Source organism: Rhineura floridana, chromosome 1 (assembly GCF_030035675.1).
Source record: "Rhineura floridana isolate rRhiFlo1 chromosome 1, rRhiFlo1.hap2, whole genome shotgun sequence".
Lineage (NCBI taxonomy): Eukaryota > Metazoa > Chordata > Lepidosauria > Squamata > Rhineuridae > Rhineura > Rhineura floridana.
Genome location: NC_084480.1, coordinates 239,460,344 through 239,466,578, shown reverse-complemented (window position 1 = coordinate 239,466,578; position 6,235 = coordinate 239,460,344).

Genomic DNA, 6,235 nt, shown 5'->3' with positions numbered 1-6,235 from the left:
ACTAAATGGTCTTTAGAATAAACCACCTGAACAATTTCAGTGTAATGTTCATGATCATAAAACGTATTAAGGTTATTCTGTGGTTACCTCTCAGAAGCAGCTAGGATCATCTTCTCATAAATTACAAGTTTCTACATCATCAGTAGAATTATTTAAAACAAATTAAGTTCAGCAACTCATCCTTGCAGGACTGTGTCAACTCAACTGCTTATTTAAAATCAGAGGTGTAGTCATCCAGGGTCTCGGGGTCTTAGACTCCTTCCTTTTTTAGAGCAGGGTCCCAGCAGGGTCCCTATGTCTCCATCATCCTATGAGCCAATCAGCATGAAAGGGGTGTGTGTCAGCCACTGAGAAGAACCTTCTAACATGCTTCCTTATCTTTTCTTGCTGATTGAAGCCAGTCAGAGAGAAAGGAGGTAAGTGACCCATTGAGAAGACTCTTCTCAGTAACTAACACACTCCTTTTTCACACGGATTGGCTTCTAGGGATGTCTGATGTTGTGGAAGAAGGCACACATGGGAGAGATCAAGCAAGCGATTGAGGGGGCATGGCTGTGAGGAGGCATGACATAACTATCATGAAGGGACCCTGCACTTCTGTATTTGCCACCTCACTACTATTTAAAATAGCCAGAAACTGTAAAAAATTGCCAGAGGTCAACTCTCAGCTCCAGGGCAATTGATCCTGGCCAGGCACAACCCGTGCCAGTCTACCAGGGCTAAAGTAAGACAAAGGCCAACCCTGTAAGGTAAGCAGACTGTTACCACCCTTTATCCTGGTCACCCACTCCAGGCCAAAGGGAAGCCCAAAGTGCCTGAAAACAGACAGGTCAAGGATTCCAAGAATACAACAAAATTCAACAGCATTTCCTAAAACTTAAATAAGAACAAGATAAAAACAAAATGCAACTGTGTATCACAAATAAAATTCAGCAGTGTACAAAATAAAAAAGACATTTAAAGTCAAAGTCCTGGAAAGCCTGGATAAATATATAGATTTTTAAGAGGAGCCAGTTGGCTTTGGAAATAAACCCTAATATAACTGAAAGATGCCCGCATTTCAGCAACCCTTGCAAGACAGAAAAGTGAATTCTTATCTGCAACCTCATTGCTGAACATACTAAAATGCCCCTAGAATTGCACTAGCCTGACTTCTAGTTTAGCAAGAACATTTGGTAATGGTAGAGTTGAGGGCAAGCAGCTGGTGAGGCAGAAGCTTGCACAGCAAAGCTCTGCTACAGGTTGGGGTGGATGGATCTGTCCATATTGGTTCTTTTTGTTTCTCATTTTTCTAGTCTTGCATTCAGTTTACATTCCTGCAGCAATTTGCAATAATAATAATAAAAAAGCTCATGAAAATTTACCAGCATTTTGTGGACCCAGGGTGGAATGTAGTGCAACAACAGGACACAGCCATATTTGGGACGAACAAGGCAACAACTTTACTGACAGCAGCAACTTAAAGGTTTGACTTCAAATAGCGCAAGGATCAATTCATGGTACAGCCCGCCTGTTACACAATGCATAAGTTCCCCAGCCCATGTCCTGGAGAACAATGTGGGAGTTGACCTAAGTGATCTGCCACCACGGCATGGACCAATATCAGTAGGCCCACAGGCCAAGGGGAGTCATCTCAAGCCAACTTTGCCCCCACCCCTCAGCTAGGGCCATAGAAAATGAGGCTGCAACCCCCAATCCCTGGGATCCTACTGAGAGGAAGAGCAGGATATAAAATAAATAAATAAATAAGTGGATCCCCAAATGGTGGGAGGCAGGGAGCCCATCCTCTGTTTTCCTAACTACAGATCCTGCCAAATACCAGAGAAAGTTGTGGCATGTAAGACTGAAACAAATAAAACTGGAAACCCTTGGTATTTGAATGTGTAAACCCTGTAGGAACAGCCAATCATCCTGCAGATAAAATTCCTTCCCAGCCCTGGTAAAACAACAACTAATTAGTATCCCCAGCAAGAATGAAATATAACAGTGGCAGAAAGTGAACATGTAAAAACATGTTAACCTAAATATAATGAATCAAGGGGGGAGGGGCGTCTGTAAAATAACTGGATGAGAGAACTGGAGCAGGCATGTTTAAATAACCTGCAAGTAGAGAGGAAGGCCAGTCTTCACTCTGTCTGCTTGCAGGCCCCACCTCCTAGGAGCTAAACGGTAAGCTGATTGGCTCCTGTAGAAACAACCCACCCCTTCCTTCAAGTGCCAACACAGCCACACTGCCTTGTTTCCTTACTGACACAGCTACACCAAAATGGTACACCACAGAAATCTTCCACTCCGCCTCCCTACCGGGCCACAAAAGGGATGTATGTCAGGGTCCAGGACCCTGAACGTAATGCAAATTTCTCCTAATAAATACAATTTTGTATGCAGTTTTGGCTAATATACTGTATTTTTGTATGTTATTTTCACTAATATATTCTTTTTACACACTAATATATACATTTTTGTAAACATAAGTTGGCTGGGAAATTGCATTGCAAAATTTGGAGACATTCTGATTTCAAGAAATGGCTGCGTTTCAGTTCTTGCATTGTTTCAGAAAGTGCAAATTAATAGATTCACCTTTAAATGCAAATTGAATACAATGTCTCCCTCATCCTTGGTGGCAACATAGCCCCAACATGTCTCTGGAAAGAGCAAGAGAGGAGCTGAAGGGCTCCCCTGCCTGCTATGACTCTTGGAAGATGGTTTTATAGCATCCCTGCTTGTTATGAAATGCAACTCCAGTCATTTGATTTTTCATGCTATCAAGGGATGGAGGGGACAAGCAGCATAACTCAAATTACTAGCAAACGCAACTGAACAAGCATTTTGTGCTTATTCAGTTGTCTTCTGGTAGAGCTTTAAAAGTCAATTCCCAAGGGTATTTCTGTAACAAAGATCAGTTTTGGCATGAAATGAAGCTCAACTTTCTGTGTAATAAAATTGGAAGTAGAATTACAACTATAAAATCTGTGCTTAACAGGCAGAAAACATGTTTATAACCCTGTTTTCAGGGCCAATATCCTACCCGTATATAAATACAATTTTATAGACACATGTGGAATCAAACTTAGCAACTGAGCAATCGCTGTTTGTAGCTGTTCTGCCGATTTTGTAATTACTATGTGGTATGCAGTGGCACTTAATATGAGAAGGGCACTCAGATTATAAATCATGCTGTACTAATTCTACCCTGCAAATATTTATTTATTTATTACATTTGTACGCCGCCCCATAGCCGAAGCTCTCTCTACATGGAGATGAAGAGGTTTTGTGCAATGATGACAAAATGGGCATAAAATCATGCCCTGGTTCTAGAACAAAGGCCAAGCCTACCTTATTGGTTGAACAGGAAAAGCCAAATTCTTCAATCACAGACACAACTGTTTTTTTAAATTTAGTCAGCCATTCAACACACATAAGACTTCCTTTCTAGAGGTTACTAAACAGATTTAGAGAGCTCTGACTAGTTCAATTAATGTTTTGAGACCTGAGGTCAAATCCCATTTTACCAATCACAGCTCTTCGCATCCTAGCTCCTCTTCTAACAGGATTTCTGCCCACCCCTCCCCCCAAAAAAATCTCAGAAGGAAGGCACCTAATTTGTTTTGAATGAGGCCATGACTTCATTAAGAAACGTAGCATGGAACTATTAAAAATTGAGGTAGGGAAGTTGTTTCCCTAGGGCAAGCTGGCCTCTTGCAACTGCCCTGGATATCAACTGCCCAAGGTTACCCCAAGTCCTTCACTTCATATGTATCCTTCAGTGCTCATATTCATATTGACCTACTTGGTTTTAGCTACTATTTATGAAGCAATGGTTTTGAATGAATGCATCCTGAACTACAAAGGGAATAGACTACTCCCTTGCACAAAAACAGGCCAATGTTGCTTTCAAGTCAATAGGCACCCATCACACACTAAAAACTAGATTCAGGTTGCTTATTTCTCACTTTGCTCTTCCTGGTTCTCAAGCTAGAAAGCCAGGCAGAGCTGCCTGTACAACAATGAATGAAAAACTCTACCATAATTTACTCAAGAAGCAAATACTGAAAAACAAAAACTGCTTTCCCTGTTGTAACAACAAGGTACTGATGTTGATGAGATCTTCTTACATAAGACGTGTCCTTCTGAATCAGGCCCATCTAGTCCAGCATCGTGTTCTCACAATGGCCAACCAGATGCGCATGGGAAGCTTACTAATGGACCCTGAGCACAGTAGCACTCTTCCCACTTACAGTACAATTCCCAGCAACAGGTATTCAGAGTTGGGTTGCCAATTCTGGTTGAAGAAATTCCTGGATATTTTTTCAAACCAAGATCGAATTTCTACATTTTGCTTTCCACATCTAAATGCTGGTTAGAATTCACAGATCCAATTTTACCCCTCCAATTCACATTTCAACAATAAATCCTGCGGAGAGTGGTGGGTCTTTACAGAAAACCACCCACTCTCTGAGGCTATTTCTATCACCCTCCTAAGCATGTTGTATTCTCTCCTCCCTGCATGTAGGTGGCTAGCGTGACATCTTCATACTGAAATTCTTGAAATTAAATATGATGGTAGAGTGTTTCATTCATATGATGATTGCCCTTGGCTTCTTTCCCTTTACATTTGTATTTGAGCGGGCTTCTTGTAGATCTGGATTATTTTTAAAGAAGTCAAGAAACTCTGCACAGTTAATGTTCAGTTGCATCTGCAGCTCAACCTTCACAATGCTATCACCCTGTTTCTGTCCTTGGTCCACAGCTGTGCCATTAAACTGAAAACTCTCTCACAGTAGGCATTAGATACAGGAACAGAAAATGTGAATGAGATCCATTAATAATTTCAAGACTTTCTTTTTACATTTCAATATCAGACAATATTCCTGGAAGTATCTCTCCCCCTGCCTACACACAGCCTTGGCTTGCATGACAAGTGGTGGCAAATACTGTGGTAAACCTCCCCCCCCCAGCTATTGTTACCAGATTTTCTTGGGATGATTTGTGGCATTTTTTCCTGCTCTTTCTCCAATTCCTTCTGTTTTATGCTTTCTGCATGGCTTCTGACTATTTTCTTCCCTCATATTTCACTGAAATCCCTTGGTGGCATAGAGTGTATTCTTCTGTAACTGTGTTGGCTTTGTGAAGTCAGTTTCTGAATGTATCTCCCTTGCACCATTCATCATTAAAACCAAACAAATACTTTATCTTTTTTACTGTGTCAATATCTGAATATGTCCCCTCCCCACTTCCACTGTCTGTCATGAACTGACCTTGGGTATGAGATAATTCTAGTGTACCTCTCCACCACTCCTCCTTCTCCCACCCAGCTTAAAGTATTCCACTATGTTTGTAAAGGAAATTACTAGGAAAACAGATTTATTTGGGACGTGAATTAATCCCCAGAGCTAGGTGTCTGAATGAATGCAGCTTCTTCTGTCTGTCCCTCCTGCACCTCTATGCAGCATTTCTTCCACACAGCATCTCAGCACGTCTTCTAGTCTCCAAATTCCATTTTGCAAATTTTACTAAGGACTGGTTTCCATGGTTTCCCCTCTCTTTACTGACTTAAATTCCCCATGACAGAGCTTGGAAAAGTTACTTTTTTGAACTACAACTCCCATCAGCCCAATCCAGTGGCCATGCTGGCTGGAGCTGATGGGAGTTGTAGTTTTAAAAAGTAACTTTTCCAAGCTTTGCCCATGTATCTCCTGCACCTTTCTGCTTGAACCTCTTGATGTGGCCACATTACCTGGGCTCACTTGTCTACTGCCCTGGCCCACAGCTGGGGCAATCAACAACCTGCTGTATATATGGCCTTTTCTTAAAGGCTCCACTGACAACTAATGGCTGGAAAGGGGCACCTTGTACATGCACCCAACAGATACTTCCTAGTGCGAGACAGCAGTGGCAGTTTATCAGATCTCTAGGATTGGCTTCAGGAGATTCCTAGAGACTGAGTTCAATGACTCCAGGCCAAACCTGGAGGGTTGGCAAGCCTAACTGAGACACATACTGCCTCCAACAGTGGAGATAAAACATAGCCATTGCAGTTAGTAACCATTTTCCTCCCTTAATTTGTCTGATCCTCTTTTAAAGCCATCCAAAGTCCACAGATGAGTCCATACACAATAGAAGGCTACAGTGACTTCCTAGTATGTGTACATGCAGGAACAAAGATGTGTGATTGTCACAAGCAGTTATCTACACATGGTCTCATGCTCATTTCTCCTACACCAAAGTGAGGTGT